The 17861-nt window shown below is 46.9% G+C and overlaps 1 protein-coding gene and 1 long non-coding RNA gene across 5 annotated transcripts in view; one reads left to right on the top strand and one right to left on the bottom strand.

Annotated features, from left to right (window-relative positions):
* Positions 1 to 5320: 5320 nt before the first annotated feature.
* On the bottom strand, positions 5321 to 12266 carry LOC119851516. Of its 3 annotated transcripts, none has more exons than XR_006279101.1 (3): positions 11879 to 12266; positions 7343 to 7716; positions 5321 to 6578 (listed from the first exon to the last, which is right to left on the bottom strand). It is a non-coding gene; the product is annotated as an uncharacterized LOC119851516 (long non-coding RNA). The 3 variants fall into 3 exon arrangements; XR_005291276.2 differs by having other exon boundaries at positions 7343 to 8129; positions 11879 to 12258; XR_006279102.1 differs by having other exon boundaries at positions 7343 to 7882; positions 11879 to 11899.
* ROPN1L (rhophilin associated tail protein 1 like) overlaps positions 6032 to 17861 on the top strand; it is a 32575-nt gene continuing 20745 nt past the window's right edge. The window contains exon 1 of one of the 2 annotated variants that reach the window (XM_043508468.1): positions 6032 to 6145. The gene's annotated coding sequence lies outside the window, so the exon portion shown is untranslated. Of the gene's footprint in view, positions 6146 to 12423; positions 12562 to 17861 lie in introns of those variants that run through there. The other variant, XM_038388240.2, reaches the window with a different exon arrangement.

Here is a 17861-nt window from a genome sequence, read left to right as displayed (position 1 = left end):
TAACCATTAGAGGGGAGGGATAATTCAGTGGTTTGAGCATTAGCCTACTAAGCCCAGGGTTGTGAGTTCAATCCTTGAGGGGGCCATTTAGGAATCTGAGGCAAAAATTGGGGATTGATCCTGCTTTGAGCAGGGGGTTGGACTAGATGACCTCCTGAGGTCCCTTCCAACCCTGATATTCTATGATATTAAGACAGTAAATATCATAATGCCACTATACAAATCCATGGTACTCCCAGACCTTGAATACTGCTTGCAGTTCTGGCTATCCTGTCTCAAAAAAGATATATTAGTAATAGAAAAGATACAGAGAAGGGCAACAAAAATGAATAAGGTCATGGAAGAGGTTCCATCTAAGCTCTAAGGACAAATTTAAAAGACTGACTTTTCAGGTGAAAAAGAGATGACTAAGGGGGGATATGATAGAGATCTATAAAATCATGAATGGTGTGGAAAAAGTGAGGAAGGAAGGAAGTGTTATTTACCCCTTCACATAACACAAGAACTAGGGGTCAGCCAAGGAAATTAATAGGCAGCAGGTTTAAAACAAGCAAAAGGAAGTGTTTCTTCACACTGTCTGCAGTCAACCTGTGGAACCTGTTGTCAAGGGATGCAGTGAAGGTCAAAAGTATAAGTGGGTTCAAAAAAGAATTAGATAAGTTAATGGAGGATAATGGCTATTAACTAAGATGGTCAGGGATGCAATCCTATGCTCTGGGTGTCCTTAAGCCTCTGACTGTTGGATGTGGGACTGGATGACATGGGATGGATCACTTGATAATTGCCTTGTTCTGTTCATTCCCTTTATAGCATCTGGCATTGGTCACTGCCAGGAGACAGGATATGGGGCTAGATTTACCATTGTTCTGATCCAGTATGTGACCATTCTTATGTTCTAGAGCAAAATATGCATCAGTAATTTGCAACTGAACTGAAAGACCATCTTCTTTTGACTGAATATCTTTGAACGAGGCCTATAGTACTTGATGGCTCTTACGATTCAGACTATTTTCATGCTCTTGGAATCCTGCATCCTTTGCCATAGTTTTTTTCTAGTCTCTGAAGCCATTACCAATAAACACAGATATTTCTCCAGCAATGGATATTGGAAAAAAATCTGCATGGGAAGCAGGAAGCTGATTTCATTATTTCTCTAAATTCAACCCATAGATATAAACTGAACTCTCCCACTCTCTTTTGAAACTTCTCAACTTGTTCTTGTATTTTGTTTGAAGATAAGATCTGAGCTGTCCTTAATGTAGGTCATCAGATACAATTTGCTGAATATCACTTCATCCTCGTGCATAGGCGCTGACTCCATGTGTGCTCTGGGACTGGAGCACCAACGGAAAAAAAATAGTAGGTGCTCAGCATCCAATGGCGGCCCCAATGATCAGCTCCTCCCTCCCCCCCCCAGCAACTTCCACCCACCAGTGATCAGATGTTCAATGGTGTGCAGGAGGTGCTGGGGGGGAGGGGGAGGAGCGGGGCCAGGAGAGGCGGAGCAAGGTCAGGGCATGCTCAGGGGAGGGGTAACATGGGTTAGGGTGGGGTTGGAAGAGGCGGGTGGGGCCTTGGGGGAAGGGGTGGAGTGGGGCCTGTGGCAGAACAGCAATTGAGCATCCCCAGGGAAATGAGAAAGGGGGTGCCTCTGTCCAGGTGGAACCCTATTCCCTGCACTACCTTATTGGAAGGTGGGTTCTCCAGTTTCCAATCACAGTACTGTATCACCCAGTCATTTCCTTCTTCCACTTCTGATGAAGAATGTGATGCTGAATGTTCCACTTTGATTCTTCTATGATGCAATCTTCTTCTGTCATTATCTAAGGCAGTGTTTCCCAAAGTGTGGTACGTGTACCCCTGGTGGTACGTGAAAGGGTTTCAAGGGGTAGGCAGCAGAATTTATTTTACTTTATCATAGTTTTTTTTTTTTAGCAGCAGAAAACAATTCACTAAAATTTAATATATAAGAATGGTGTACACTTGTACAGTAGAAATACACACAGGTTTACATTGTTACTAATATGATAACACGTTCAGTAACATCTAATAGCACAGCAGAGCTGACCACGTGTGTGTGTTACTGCAGCTCCGGCAATACGCTTGCCTTTGTGGCATGCGCAGAAGTCATACTGACGGATAAATGATAAAAGTGAATAACTACTCTTAGTAATCTAAAGATCGTAGCAAGTACATACTTGGTGTGTATTAATATACAAAATTTCTCTCTTTTTGTTTTTGTTAAACCCATTTACAATGGATCGCTGGCTAAAAATGGGAAGTTTGAAACGTATAAAAGAAAATTATGAAGGAAATATGAATGTTAGTGATAATTATGCCAAAAAATGCAGTGATATGGCTACATCAGACAATTGTGATGACAAAATTAGTGAACCATGTGAACCATCTGTAAGTTTATTGAATGTATCAGCTGCAAAGAAAATGAAAGAAGCCCACAAATATGTTGAAGAATATCTTAAACTGGGATTTTTGTGGACTGGCAATGAGGTGGAGTCTGTTCCACTATGTGTGATTTGTTATAAGACTCTCACAAATGAAAGTATGAAACCATCCAACCTAAAACGCCATTTCGATAGCAAACAAAGAATACAAGGGAAAACCTGTAGAATTCTTCGAAAATAGGCACAAAGATCTCCAAAAGTCCCAGAAAACAATTTGTAATGTGACAGGAGGTGAAAATATGAAAGCTTTGGATGCTTCATATAGTGTGGCGTACTTAATTGCAAAGTCTGGAGCTGCTGAAGTGATTGGAGAGAAATTAGTAAAACCTGCAGCCAAGTGATGATTGGAGACAAGGCTAGCAAAACTATAGATTATGTCCCCCTCTCAAATAACACTGTTCATCGTAGAATCACAGATATGGCCGAAAACGTATGAGCTCACTGCTGCCGGCGGGGAGACGGCTACAGGGAACCCTCCTCTCTAGCTCCAACCCCAGGTCAGCCTGCCTGCACCCCAAACTCATCCCCTGCCCTGCCCCATCCAAGAGCCTGCACCCCCCAACCAGAGCCCTCACGCCCCCACACCCCAACCCTCTGTCCTAGCCCGAAGCCCCTCTCACGGCCCTCACCCCTGCACCCCCTCCCACCCCCAACTCCCTCCCAGAGCCTGCACCCCAATCCCCTGCCCCAGCCCAGGGCCTGCACCCCAGACCTCCTCCCCCCCCACCAAACTCCCTCCCAGAGCCTTAGGTGGGGGGGCGGAATTTGGGGGGGGCAGGTTCTGGGCACCACCAAAATTTCTACAAACCTGCTACCTCTGGTCCTGGGGATTGCTCAAAAGAGGAAAAGAAGAGAATGAAAGCAGCAGTGACCAGGACAATTTCCTGGCATTCCTGACTCTAATAGCCAAATACAACAACATGGTAAGAAAAAAAAATGGAAAGGGCCACGCATTGTATCATGAACCCATTCATCAATATAAACTGAAATCATTCACGTCAGACATAGTACTTGAAAGCAAAAGCCAAGAAGGGAAAGAGCTGAATGTTTTCTCCGTAATGGTCGATGAAACTAAAGATATTTGCAAAGTAGAACAAGTGCCAGTTTTGTTGAAGTATTATTTGCATGGCACTGTATATAAAAGATTTCTTGGCTTCCATCCTGCCAACTCACTTGATGCAAAGTCTCACTTTCAGTACATGAACACATTGTCATGGTATGGAATTGATATACAGAACTGTAGTGCCCAGACTTATTATGGTGCCAATTTTTTATGAGTGGAAATCCTAATTGTGTGCAAGCGCTCTTACGGGAAGAAGTACCTCAAGCATTGTGCATATACTATTTCAACCACAGGCCCAATTTAGTTATTGTTTATGTAAGCAGAGTCAGGATGACCTCTACCCTGACATCTGGCGGCGAGTCATGGTGACTTGTGGAAAAGAACTTCGGGGCTGATCTCATTTGCATAGGCACACCCACCCTGCCTAGATGTCACTTTGCTGCTGTAGGAGCCCCAGTTTCTCTGTTATTGGGACAGGAATAAACTGTTATTATCCTAATTATGTGAATCAAGGACAGTGGAACTATACTCAGCCTTTTGTTATGATGTAGGGACTCACCATCAACTAAGCAGCACTCGCTAGGCAAGGGTCATGGGTTCCAAAACCCAGTGAATGGAGAGAGGCTGGGAACAGATATTAATACTTGGTGGTATGGGCCCCCTGGTGAGGACCTTATATGCTAATTGTATTTCCTCCTCTCTCTATTGTGGTATATCAGAGCTAATTTTGATTCCATTAGGAGTCTAGTTACAGGCTGCTGAGCTGAATTCACTTTGGGCTAATAATGCACCAGCACTGAGGTTCCCTTACTAAGAGCTGAAATCACTGAGTGTTGTGTAGTGGGGAGCCTGAAGATATATGGTGGAGCAGTTTGCGGGACAGTGAGCAGAGCGGCTGGTGGAGTGGAGCAGTTTACAGGCCGGTGAGCAGAGCAGAGCATTCCAGTTTACAGGACGGCGAGCAGAGCAGCTGGTGGAGCAGAACAGTTTGTCGGATGCCTGGGGTGGTTGGCAGAGCGGAGCCCCATGGAGAGGTGGGGCAATCAGCTTTGGACCACATAAGGTGCCCCTTAACCCCCCGCCCCCCATCTCCACCCAGGTTGAGAGGTAAAACGCTGCAGATAAACTTTGGGGCTGCCCTGACCAAGGACAGAGACTTTTGGGTCGTTGGACTTTTGGGACTTTAGGTTGCTGGACTCTAGAACCAAAGGGAAACGACACACCCCAATTTGCTTGGGGTGGGTTTTTGCTCATGGGTTGTGTTATGAATCCTGTTGGTGGTGTTTCCCCAACATAATGCCACATTGTTTCTCTCTGTTATTAAAAGGCTTTTTGCTACACTCAGACTATGTGCTTGCGAGAGGGGAAGTATTGCCTCTTGGAGGCGCCCAGCAGGGGTGGTATATATTTGTCCCAGGTCACCGGGTGGGGGCTCGAGCCGGTTTTGCATTGAATTATTGGAATGGAATCCCTAGATACTGAACCCGGTCCTTGGTGCTGCCAACTCTGATGGGCAGAAGGGTTACATTTATATGTAAAGGAAACACGAGCTGAATTGTTTCACTATCCTGGAGAAATTGTACACTTTTCTCTCTGGATCAGCTATACATGCTAAATTCATAGCCATTCCAAAGAAAATACAACCCAAACATCAAGTCTTTGAATTGAAGAAGCTCTGTGACACTTGATGGGCGTGCCAAGTTTCTGTCAAAAAGACAATTTCATCCATTCTTGTGACACTTACTGTACTATCTTGAGATATGTCAAGAGGGCAATGAGTGCTCAAGGTCTTTAATTCAGTATCAGACTGAGTTTATTGTCCTCCTTTGCAGGTTCACAAAAATACTTCAACTGCTTAAAGTTATATCTGACTATTTGCAAGCAGGACTATGACTTGTCTCAGGCATGCTTTTCTGTGGACACCCTCATCAGTGAATTTCTGAACATGAGAGATTTGGAAGAGGCATTTAATGAAATATGGAGTGAAGCTGTTAACATAACATCAGAAAATGGTCTGAAGCCACCTGAAGTTTGGGGACTACACAGTCATGTACGAAAGTTGCCTAAAAACCATCAGGAATACATGTGGACTGAAGAAGTGTGAAGTGGAGAACATTTTTAGATAGAGACTTCAGGAAACATGCCTTTTTGCCATTGCTTGAAAAAGAACTGCAAAGCTTTTCTGAAAATAAATCTGTTCTTGTTGGTATCAATTACCTTAATCCACAGTCTGATAACTTTCTTGACTTTCCTAAAATTAAAACCACTTGCAGAATACTATGGATGCAATATAGACCAAGGTACTCTTGTCAAAAGTAATTGAATTTTATGAAGAAATCAAAGATTGACCGTTTGTTGCAGCTGCTAATTGTTTTGATAAATACAAACTTGTCTTTCATGAACTGAGTAAATTATTTGTGACTCATGTGAGTATTTCTCCAAGTGCTACACATGAAAGAACATTCTCATGCCTTTCACGGGTGAAAGATTACCCAAGGAACTGCATGACAAGTGACTGGTTAAGGAACTTGGCTGTCATTGGTATTGAAAAAAGTTTTCTCGATCTGAAGACAGTCATTGACATTTGTTGCTGCTCACAAGCGTATTGAGTTTCAATAAGGTAAACAAATTATCAATATTATTTATCCCCATTCTATGAAGTATGTGTAGCAAAATTCTTGCTCCCCCAATAATTGTATTCACCACTCCTTCACTTCTCCAAACTAGTTATTCTAGTATTGCCTCTGCTTGTACATCAACAAAAGTCTGCAGCATGTGTTTGCTGCTTAAGAATCTGCATTGTGTCCTGGTGCATCTCCGTTTCTTTTTCCTGCTGGGTCTTTTCCCGAGTCTTTCTACAGGCTGTCTACCATATTCACCCTCTAGGCCCTCTTTTCACAGTCCGATGCGTCACTGACTTGCAGGATTTTGCTGACAACATGTCCTCCTTAGTCCACTTCTTTCTCTTCCCTCATTAAGGTCAGGTGTTTCATAGGTGTTTCACACATTTCATAGGTGTGGAGGGGGACCTCTCAAGGCTGCAACCGCAGTAGCTACAGAGAAAACAGGTATGGTTGTCAGTATAGTCACAATGGAAAGCAAAAATTAAGTTTCAGAAATCCCTTCCCCTGCTCCTCTAAAGTTTTAAACAAGACATGCTTACTGACACGTCAGCCTTGTAGTGCCTGTGCATAGCACCCCCTCCAGTCCCAGCCATGGGGAGTATTGCCCAGTAGGGACCCAGGGGGTGGGAGATTGTTTGATTACATAAAAAGTAATATAATGTTGGCCCCTATTTCCATGAGTACGAATACAGGGCAATGGCACTGAGTGCTGGCACTAATTTCCACCAATGGTGGTGAGTTTAATTGATATCTCACTCTTGAGTGTAACAAAGGCACAGAGAGCACAGGTGCTGCTGATGTCCCAAAGCAGCGCAGGCTCCTATGCCATTAGCCTGTTTACTGCAATGGTGCCTGTAAAAGTCATCACAGAATGGTGTGGGACAGTGTCATAACATGAAGAAATAAATAAGGCTGCTATCCCTAGAAACCTCCAGGAGAGGATTACAGAGTACATCCATGAAAGTTTCATTAAAGATCTTTTAGGAGGATTCAAGGGGCATCCCTATGTACATAAACTATTCTGCTTTCTCCCTGCCCCTGCAACCTACCCCTATATGGGAAAGAAAAGCAGATCCAAATCTACCTGTATGTTGTACTACTATTTCTTCTCACGTGTCCTGCTAACTTGGGGTTGAGCCAGGCACCAACTTCACATTTAAACATTGTGAGGAAAAAGATACGCACACACTTACCTGACATTCTTTTTCTCTTCTGTAGGCTCATCCATGCTTGGCTGGTGGACTGGCTAAACTGCAGTGGAGTTTTGAAAAGCTCCTGACTTGAGGCACAGCTAGTTGTCCCCCATGTTTCCCTCTCCTTGTCTTCACTGTTAACAGTAGAGAGCTGTGTCTCAGGCTCCTGAGAGGTATCCATAATGCTGGGGGTGGGGGGCTGTATCTCTGCCAAGTATGGCATGCAGCTCATTGTAAAAGCAGCAGGTTTGTGGCTCAGCACCAGCTTGATTGTTAGCCAATGGTCTACCTGTCCTTATAGTATATGCCTGCTACAGTTCCTTTGCTTTCAGGTGGTGCTGCTGCTCCCTGTTGTATCGATTCACCTCCATCCCCTGTGCAACAGCTGTGCATGGTTTTTAATTGGTCGAAAGCTGTGCCTGCACAGCCACCTCTTCCTACAGGCCCAGGAGATCCACTACCTCCCATCTACTCCAGCCAAGAGCAATGCTGGCGTTTGTAGCAGATATAGTTGACTGAGCAGTTTCACACCAGAGAGAGCTGGGTGCTAAGGAAGATAAATTCAAAGGTAGCTGGGGATTGGGTGATCAGATCACAAAAGCAAAATATCAAGACACATGGGCGGGGAGGGGGGAGGGTGAGAGCAGTCACATCCCGAACTGGCGCCATGGGAAAGGGAAGCTGTGAAGGGGGTGTACGGCCCCTGCTGCAAGCCACGAGCGCATGATCCCAGTTCCAGTCCAGGCCACACTGCTGGCTCAGCCCAGCTGACAGTCACCTCAGTTCCCTGCAGGGCAGATCATAGAAGATTAGGGTTGGAAGAAACCTCAGGAGATCATCAAGTCCAACCCCCTGCTCAAAGCAGGATCAACCCTAACTAAATCATCCCAGCCAGGGCTTTGTCAAGCCAGGCCTTAAAAACCTCTAAGGATGGAGATTCCACCACAACACTACAAAAAGAAGGATTCTGGGTGGACTCCTCCTGAAGGTCGAAACAGCAGCCTGGATTTCTACATAGACTGCTTCCGCCGACGTGCACGAGCTGAAATTGTGGAAAAGCAGCATCGCTTACCCCATAACCTCAGCCATGGAGAACACAGTGCCATCCACAGCCTCAGAAACAACTCTGACATCATAATCAAAAAGGCTGACAAAGGAGGTGCTGTCGTCATCATGAATAGGTCGGAGTATGAACAAGAGGCTACTAGGCAGCTCTCCAACACCACTTTCTACAAGCCATTACCCTCTGATCCCACTGAGAGTTACCAAAAGAAACTACACCATTTGCTCAAGAAACTCCCTGAAAAAGCACAAGAACAAATCCGCACAGACACACCCCTGGAGCCACGACCTGGGATATTCTATCTGCTACCCAAGATCCATAAACCTGGAAATCCTGGACGCCCGATCATCTCAGGCATTGGCACCCTGACAGCAGGATTGTCTAGCTATGTAGACTCCCTCCTCAGGCCCTTCGTTACCAGCACTCCCAGCTATCTTCGAGACACCACCGATTTCCTGAGGAAACTATAGTCCATTGGTGATCTTCCTAAAAACACCATCCTAGCCACTATGGATGTAGAAGCCCTCTACACCAACATTCCACACAAAGATGGACTACAAGCCGTCAGGAACAGTATCCCCGATACTGTCACGGCTAACCTGGTGGCAGAACTTTGTGACTTTGTCCTAACCCATAACTATTTCACATTTGGTGACAATGTATACCTTCAAATCAGCAGCACTGCGATGGGTACCCGCATGGCCCCACAGTATGCCAACATTTTTATGGCTGACTTAGAACAACGCTTCCTCAGCTCTCGTCCCCTAATGCCCCTACTCTACTTGCGCTACATTGATGACATCTTCATCATCTGGACCCATGGAAAAGAAGCTCTTGAGGAATTCCACCATGATTTCAACAATTTCCATCCCACCATCAACCTCAGCCTGGACCAGTCCACACAAGAGATCCACTTCCTGGACACTACGGTGCTAATAAGCGATGGTCACATAAACACCACCCTATATCGGAAACCTACTGACCGCTATTCCTACCTACATGCCTCTAGCTTTCATCCAGATCATACCACTCGATCCATTGTCTACACCCAAGCGCTACGATATAACCGCATTTGCTCCAACCCCTCAGACAGAGACAAACACCTACAAGATCTCTATCATGCATTCCTACAACTACAGTACCCACCTGCTGAAGTGAAGAAACAGATTGACAGAGCCAGAAGAGTACCCAGAAGTCACCTACTACAGGACAGGCCCAACAAAGAAAACAACAGAACGCCACTAGCCATCACCTTCAGCCCCCAACTAAAACCCCTCCAACGCATCATCAAGGATCTACAACCTATCCTGAAGGACGAGCCATCGCTCTCTCAGATCTTGGGAGACAGACCAGTCCTTGCTTACAGACAGCCCCCCAATCTGAAGCAAATACTCACCAGCAACCACACACCACACAACAGAACCACTAACCCAGGAACCTATCCTTGCAACAAAGCCCGTTGCCAACTCTGTCCACATATCTATTCAGGGGATACCATCATAGGGCCTAATCACATCAGCCACGCTATCAGAGGCTCGTTCACCTGCGCATCTACCAATGTGATATATGCCATCATGTGCCAGCAATGCCCCTCTGCCATGTACATTGGCCAAACTGGACAGTCTCTACGTAAAAGAATGAATGGACACAAATCAGACGTCAAGAATTATAACATTCAAAAACCAGTTGGAGAACACTTCAATCTCTCTGGTCACTCGATCACAGATCTTAGAGTGGCTATACTTCAACAAAAAAGCTTCCAAAACAGACTCCAACGAGAGACTGCTGAATTGGAATTAATTTGCAAACTGGATACAATTAACTTAGGCTTGAATAGAGACTGGGAATGGATGAGTCATTACACAAAGTAAAACTATTTCCCCATGGTATTTCTCCCTCCCACCCCACCCCCCACTGTTCCTCTGATATTCTTTACTTGGAACTGCTTTAGAAGATCTTTTGCTAATCGCTGCAGCTTTGCTTTGTATGGTGTTCTTGTTAACTGCTGGAATTAGCCTACCTGCTTGTCACCATGAAAGGTTTTCCTCCTTTCCCCCCCCTGCTGTGGGTGATGACTTATCTTAAGTGATCACTCTCCTTACAGTGTGTATGATAAACCCATTGTTTCATGTTCTCTGTGTGTGTGTATATAAATCTCTCCTCTGTTTTTTCCACCAAATGCATCCGATGAAGTGAGCTGTAGCTCACGAAAGCTTATGCTCTAATAAATTTGTTAGTCTCTAAGGTGCCACAAGTACTCCTTTTCTTTTTGCGAATACAGACTAACACGGCTGCTACTCTGACACCACCTCTCTAGGTAACCCATTCCAGTGCTTCACCACTCTCCTAGCAAAATAGTTTTTCTTAATATCCAACCTAGACCTCCCCCACTGCAACTTGAGACCATTATTCCTTTTCTGTCATCTGCCACCACTGAGAACAGCCTAGCTCCATCCTCTTTGGAACTCCCCTTCCGGTAGTTGAAGGCTGCTATCAAATCCCCTCTCACTCTTCTCTTCTGCAGACTAAATAAACTTGGTTCCTTCAGTCTCTCCTCGTAAGTCATATGCCCCAGTCCCCTAATAATTGTTGTAGTCCTCCTTTGGACTCTCTCCAATTAGAGGGGAATAATCACTTCCCTCAATCTTCTGGCAATGCTCCTACTAATGCAGCCCAATATGCTGTTAGCCTTCTTGGCAAGAAGGGCACATCACTGACTCATATCCAGCCTCTCACCCACTGTAATCCTTTTCTGCAGAACTACCGTTTAGCCAGTCAGTCCCCAGCCTGTAGCAGTACATGGGATTCTTCCTTCCTAAAAGTGCAGAACTCTGCACTTGTCCTTGTTGAACCTCATCACGTTTCTTTTGGCCCAATCCTCCAATTTGCCTCTGGACCCTAAGCATATCTACCTCTCCCCCCAGCTTAGTGTCATCCACAAACTTGCAGATGAATGGGGCTGGGGAGGGGGGCAACGCATGCAGGAGTGAGTGTCTGAGAAGTCTCGGTGGGGGGGGGTGCTGGTGTGGAGGGTGCTGGTCAATGGGGGAGCTTTGTTTGTTTTGGAGAGCTGGGTAGTGGGGGCCTGTGTGGGGCACTGTGTAGTTGTGGTGGGGAAGGGTAGTGGGGGAGGGGAGTAGCTGTGTGTTGGGGAACTAGGGATTGGGGGGTTCTGTGGGGAGGGCTGCGGGCAGAGGGGCACTGGGTGGAGGTGGTGGTGTGCAGGACACGGTGCGGCTGTGGTGTGGCGCTGGGTGTAGCGGGTCTGGGGGATGTTAGGCAGGGCAGCTGTGTAGTGCGAAATGGGCCAGCCCCCAACAGAAAGGGGCTCGCTGGCTGCATAGTACCAGGCGGACCAATGAGCGTCTGGCCAGGCCGTGCCTGCCGCATTGCCCCTGGCCAGCTCCCCTGCTCACCTCCTCCCCTCAGGATTGGGGCTGGGGGAGGAGGTGCAGGGTCTGGGCAGCACTTACCTGAGGTGGCTCCCAGGAAGCAGCCAGCAGGGCCCTCTGGCGCCTAGACTCGGGTCTCTACGTCCTGTGCCCGCCACAAGCGCCAGCTCTGCAGCTCCCATTAGCAGGGCACCACAGCCCATGGGAGTTGTGGCAGCGGGGCCTGGGGGCACAAGCAGCCTGCTGAGCCCCCTGGCCGCCCCTGACCCTAGCAGCCAGAGGGACCTGCTGGGTGCAGGAGCAAGGCCCAAGCAGCAGTGGCCGGGGGCGGCTCCCGGGAAGCGGCCCGTGGGACCCCCCTGGCTCCTAGGGTCAGGGGCGGCCAGGCGCGCAGCTTGCACCTGCAGGCCCCGCCCCCACAGCTCCCTACGGCAGCTGGGCCCGGTCACAGGGGAGGGGGGTGTCGGGGGGCGGCCAGGTCCTGTGTCCTTGCTCCTGCGCGTGCGCTGTGCGCGAGCAGCGGCTCAGTGACAAGCGGCAGCCAGCTCGCGGTCTTGAATAGCCCGGCACCTAAAAGCGCATGCGCCCAGGATAGTCGGTCCTCACTCTTTGAACAGGACCCGCCTTCGTCCGGCGCATGCGCCGCGCGTGCGGTAGCTCGAGCCGGTTGCATGGCGACGGTGAAACACAAACGTTGCCCCGGGAACTAGAGGGAGGCGAGCGGCGGTTACGCGCTGTCCGGCAGAGCGAGCCGCCGCGCGGAGGTGAGAGACCTGCCCTCCGGGCCAGCTCCCCCACACGCGAAGCCGGGCCGCCTGCTGGGGCCAAAGCGCCGGCCCGGGCGGGGCACCAAGGGCCGCGCCCCCCTTTCCCCCGCTCTCGGGGACACCTGCCGTGCGGATCGCCCCGCGGCGCTTGCCCGGTCGGGGCCTGGCAGCGGCTGATCGAGAGCGCGGGGAACCGCGCGAGGGGCCGGCGCAGGCGGGTTCGCCCTCGCTTGTGGCGGGGGTTGCCAACTCTGGTGGGAGGCGTTCCTGGAGATGTCATCACATGGCCTCCTCTGGGACTCCGGGAGACTGCGGGCCAATCCGGCGCAGGGCTGCCTTGCCTGGCCTGGAGTTTCCCGGAATCGGCATCGATCTCCTGGTGACTCGTGAAAGCAACCCAGGAGGCTTTCACAGGCGATTTTAAGAAAATCTCCTAGAATAGCTTCAGTCAGAGTCGGCAACCCTAACACAGAGTGGGACAAGGCAGCAACAGTCCTTGATCTGGGGAACAGCCACAGGCCGGCCCAGGACTCATCCTCCTGGCTGAGTGGACTGACTCGTAGCAAAGGCAGGTGATGGGCTGGGGAGTGGCTGGTGCCCTCCATGCCTGGGCAAAGGGCGGGGGCAGGGAGCCCCTGGGCAAGCTGTCTGTATAGGCGTGCTCATGCTATGGTGATACATAGGATATCGTAGGATCTTCATTTGGCCTGCTTGCTATTTAAGCATAAACAAAACACAGGAAAAGAAACTCCCTGCCAAGCAGCTTTCCCTCTATAATAGACAACCAATCTTTTACAGACGAGGAAAATTTGATCAGAAGGTGGAGTTATTTGAAAGAAAAACTTTTAAAAACTAAATATTTCTCTGTCCTTTTGCTTTTCACTGTAGGCCTCTTTTGTAAAGGATTGGTGCATAATGGTATGAGAGAATCACTTTTTAGCACAATCAATTTTTACCCACACTATCTATTCTTGTGCTGATGTTGGGTAATGCTATAACAGTTCCAATTTTCTGAATTAGCCTGTTTGGACAAAGACATGTTTCTTACCTGCTAGTTCACGTTGTCCTATTCCAATTATAAAACAGTCCATCCTACTGTTGGCTGTGAAGCCAAGGAACTTGAGAGCTCTGTGATTTTAAAATGCCTTTAGAGTGTTTTTAAAATAAATCTCTGTGGATTTTTAACTACTCATATATGTAATAGCAAGCCTTACATGTAAAATTGCTTTCTGGTGGTATTGTACAGAGCTAAGAGCAGAGGTTAATACTTAATATTTGCTCTGCTTAAGCATATAAACAGATATAGTAGAAACTTTATAATCTTCACACTTAATTGTCTGCACAAAAATGGCAGACTCTCCTCACAGCACAGATTTGACAACATAGCTGTTGTCCACTGAAAGTGGAAAGTTTTCCACTAGTTGCAGGACAGTATTAGAGCTAGTAGTCTGGTGATAGATTTCAGAGTAGCAGCCGTGTTAGTCTGTATTCGCAAAAAGAAAAGGAGTACTTGTGGCACCTTAGAGACTAACAAATTTATTTGAGCATAAGCTTTCGTAAGCTACAGCTCACTTCATCAGATGCATTTGGTGGAAAATACAGAGGGGAGATTTATATACACACACAGAGAACATGAAATTAGATGAGTGGGATCCGAGTTACCCAGGAAAGAATTTTCTGTAGTATCTGGCTGGTGAATCTTGCCCATATGCTCAGGGTTTAGCTGATAGCCATATTTGGGGTCAGGAAGGAATTTTCCCGCAGGGCAGATTGGAAGAGGCCCTGGAGCTTTTTTGCCTTCCTCTGTAGCATGGGGCACGGGTCACTTGATGGAGGAGTCTCTGCTCCTTGAAGTCATTAAACCACGATTTGAGGAATTCAATAGCTCAGACATAGGTGAGGTTTTTCACAGGAGTGGGTGGGTGAGATTCTGTGGCCTGCGCTGTGCAGGAGGTCAGACTAGATGATCAGAATGGTCCCTTCTGACCTTAGTATCTATATATCTATATCATACACACTGTAAGGAGAGTGATCACTTAAGATGAGCCATCACCAGCAGCAGGGGGGGGGAAAGGAGGAAAACCTTTCATGCTGACAAGCAAGGTAGGCCATTTCCTGCAGTTAACAATAACATCTGAGGAACAGTGGGGGGTTGGGTGGAGGGGAGAAATAACATGGGGAAATAGTTTTACTTTGTGTAATGACTCATCCATTCCCAGTCTCTATTCAAGCCTAAATTAATTGTATCCAGTTTGAAAATTAATTCCAATTCAGCAGTCTCTCGTTGGAGTCTGTTTTTGAAGTTTTTTTGTTGAAGGATAGCCACCTCAGGTCTGTAATCGAGTGACTGGAGAGATTGAAGTGTTCTCCGACTGGTTTCAAAAAGAAGGATTCTGGGTGGACTCCTCCTGAAGGTCGAAACAGCAAACTGGACTTCTATATAGAGTGCTTCCGCCGACGTGCACGGGCTGAAATTGTGGAAAAGCAGCATCACTTGCCCCATAACCTCAGCCATGCAGAACACAGTGCCATCCACAGCCTCAGAAACAACTCTGACATCATAATCAAAAAGGCTGACAAAGGAGGTGCTGTCATCATCATGAATAGGTTGGAGTATGAACAAGAGGCTACTAGGCAGCTCTCCAACACCACTTTCTACAAGCCATTACCCTCTGATCCCACTGAGAGTTACCAAAAGAAACTACAGCATTTGCTCAAGAAACTCCCTGAAAAAGCACAAGAACAAATCCGCACAGACACACCCCTAGAGCCCCGACCTGGGGTATTTTATCTGCTACCCAAGATCCATAAACCTGGAAATCCTGGACGCCCCATCATCTCAGGCATTGGCACCCTGACAGCAGGATTGTCTGGCTATGTAGACTCCCTCCTCAGACCTTACGTTACCAGCACTCCCAGCTATCTTCGAGACACCACTGACTTCCTGAGGAAACAACAATCCATTGGTGATGTTCCTAAAAACACCATCCTAGCCACTATGGATGTAGAAGCCCTCTACACCAACATTCCACACAAAGATGGACTACAAGCCGTCAGGAACAGTATCCCTGATAATGTCACGGCTAACCTGGTGGCTGAACTTTGTGACTTTGTCCTCACCCATAACTATTTCACATTTGGGAACAATGTATACCTTCAAATCAGCGGCACTGTGAGGGGTACCCGCATGGCCCCACAGTATGCCAACATTTTTATGGCTGACTTAGAACAACGCTTCCTCAGCTCTCGTCCCCTAATGCCCCTTCTCTACTTGCGCTACATTGATGACATCTTCATCATCTGGACCCATGGAAAAGAAGCCCTTGAGGAATTCCACCATGATTTCAACAATTTCCATCCCTCCATCAACCTCAGCCTGAACCAGTCCACACAAGAGATCCACTTCCTGGACACTACGGTGCTAATAAGCGATGGTCACATAAACACCACCCTATATCGGAAACCTACTGACCGCTATTCCTACCTACATGCCTCTAGCTTTCATCCAGATTACACCACATGATCCATTGTCTACAGCCAAGCTCTACGATATAACCGCATTTGCTCCAACCCCTCAGACAGAGACAAACACCTACAAGATCTCTATCATGCATTCTTACAACTACAGTACCCACCTACTGAAGTGAAGAAACAGATTGACAGAGCCAGAAGAGTACCCAGAAGTCACCTACTACAAAAAGGCCCAACAAAGAAAATAACAGAACGCCACTAGCCATCACCTTTAGCCCCCGACTAAAACCTCTCCAACGCATCATCAAGGATCTACAACCTATCCTGAAGGACGACCCATCACTCTCACAGATCTTGGGAGACAGGCCAGTCCTTGCTTACAGACAGCCCCCCAATCTGAAGCAAATACTCACCAGCAACCACACACCACACAACAGAACCCCACTAACCCAGGAACCTATCCTTGCAACAAAGCCCGTTGCCAACTGTGTCCACATATCTATTCAAGGGACACCATCATAGGGCCTAATCACATCAGCCACACTATCAGAGGCTCGTTCACCTGCGCATCTACCAATGTGATATATGCCATCATGTGCCAGCACTGCCCCTCTGCCATGTACATTGGTCAAACTGGACAGTCTCTACGTAAAAGAATAAATGGACATAAATCAGACGTCAAGAATTATAACATTCAAAAACCAGTCGGTGAACACTTCAATCTCTCCGGTCACTCGATTACAGACCTGAGGGTGGCTATCCTTCAACAAAAAAGCTTCAAAACCAGACTCCAACGAGAGACTGCTGAATTGGAATTAATTTGCAAACTGGATACAATTAGTTTAGGCTTGAATAGAGACTGGGAATGGATGAGTCATTACACAAAGTAAAACTATTTCCCCATGGTATTTCTCCCCCCCACCCAACCCCCCACTGTTCCTCAGATGTTCTTGTTAACTGCTGGAAATAGCTATCTTGCTTGTCACTATGAAAGGTTTTCCTCCTTTTCCCCCCCCTGCTGCTGGTGATGGCTCATCTTAAGTGATCACTCTCCTTACAGTGTGTATGATAAAACCCATTGTTTCATGTTTTCTGTGTGTGTATATAAATCTCCCCTCTGTATTTTCCACCAAATGCATCCGATGAAGTGAGCTGTAGCTCACGAAAGCTTATGCTTGATAAATTTGTTAGTCTCTAAGGTGCCACAAGTACTCCTTTTCTTTTTAGTCTGGTGATGATGCACTCAACTCATTCTGTGGTTCTGCCTGGCAAGATATACCAATGTTATTCTTATATTATGAATTCCTGTACTTTCCTCATGGAGCGCTTTTCCACCTTTAAGCACCAGTTGAAGAGCTCCCAAAGCCTCCTTGTCACTGTTAGAAACTGGAATGGACCTCTCAGTTCTGAACGGTCTGTGATAGCTCACTGTCATGAGTATGTTCAAGTTCAGAAGTGCTTTAGTCTCGCTTTTGTTTTTTTTCATCAAAGTTACTGATTGAAATTTGGAGTCTGTTTTTCTTCTAATAGGAAATAAAGAAAAACAGTGGGGTATAATCTATCTGTTTCCATCATCTGGTGCATATTACCCCACTGCCTGAGCTAGCCTGTTACAGAACTAGGAGAATCTAAATTAGTTTCAGATTTACCTTTTTATTTTATATCTCATTGTGCACAAAATCTGTATCAAAAAATTGTAACAGAGTTTCTGTAGTATCTGGCTGGTGAATCTTGCCCATATCCTCAGGGTTTAGCTGATTGCCATGGATTTGCCTCATTTATTTTTGCCTAGGCTAAAACTGATGCTGTGACTAAAAATCTGTATT

This window comes from Dermochelys coriacea, chromosome 2, assembly GCF_009764565.3.
Source record: "Dermochelys coriacea isolate rDerCor1 chromosome 2, rDerCor1.pri.v4, whole genome shotgun sequence".
NCBI classification, from domain to species: Eukaryota; Metazoa; Chordata; order Testudines; family Dermochelyidae; genus Dermochelys; species Dermochelys coriacea.
The sequence above is the reverse complement of the archived record's forward strand: the minus strand, read 5'-3'. Positions and strand labels throughout refer to the sequence as shown.